Source organism: Arachis duranensis, chromosome 6 (genome assembly GCF_000817695.3).
Source record: "Arachis duranensis cultivar V14167 chromosome 6, aradu.V14167.gnm2.J7QH, whole genome shotgun sequence".
Lineage (NCBI taxonomy): Eukaryota > Viridiplantae > Streptophyta > Magnoliopsida > Fabales > Fabaceae > Arachis > Arachis duranensis.
In genome coordinates, this window is record NC_029777.3 from 54,901,373 (window position 1) to 54,901,861 (window position 489).

Below are 489 nucleotides of genomic sequence, written 5' to 3' on the forward strand. Positions count from 1 at the left end.
AAGTTGAAGCTCCGCTTCTTCTCCCTGTCATACAACCAACAGAGTGCAAGCAAAGAAAAGCAATGCAGACAATATCTTGTTAGAATTACTTGTTAGTGTCAGTGATGCAATATATCAAACAGTTAGTGGGGTTAGTGAACTGAATTGTAAATAGCAAAGAAAAACTAAGAAACAGGGGATGGGAAGAATTAAACTAAGACGGAAAGCAAATTAACCGAACAGAAAATTAAATCAAACAAAATACAAATGCTCAATCTAGTGATCCTCTAATGTAATCATTGTCGATGCACAATCAATCCCCGGCAACGGCGCCATAAACTTGATCAGGGTAAAACTTGTCTCTCAACAAATTCCCATTCGGCAAGTGTACCGAATTTGTCGTCAAGTAAAAACTCACAATAGAGTGAGGTCGAATCCCACAGGGATTGATTGATGAAGCAACTTTAATTAGAGGAATGATCTAGTTGAGCGAATCCATGAATAGAGTTG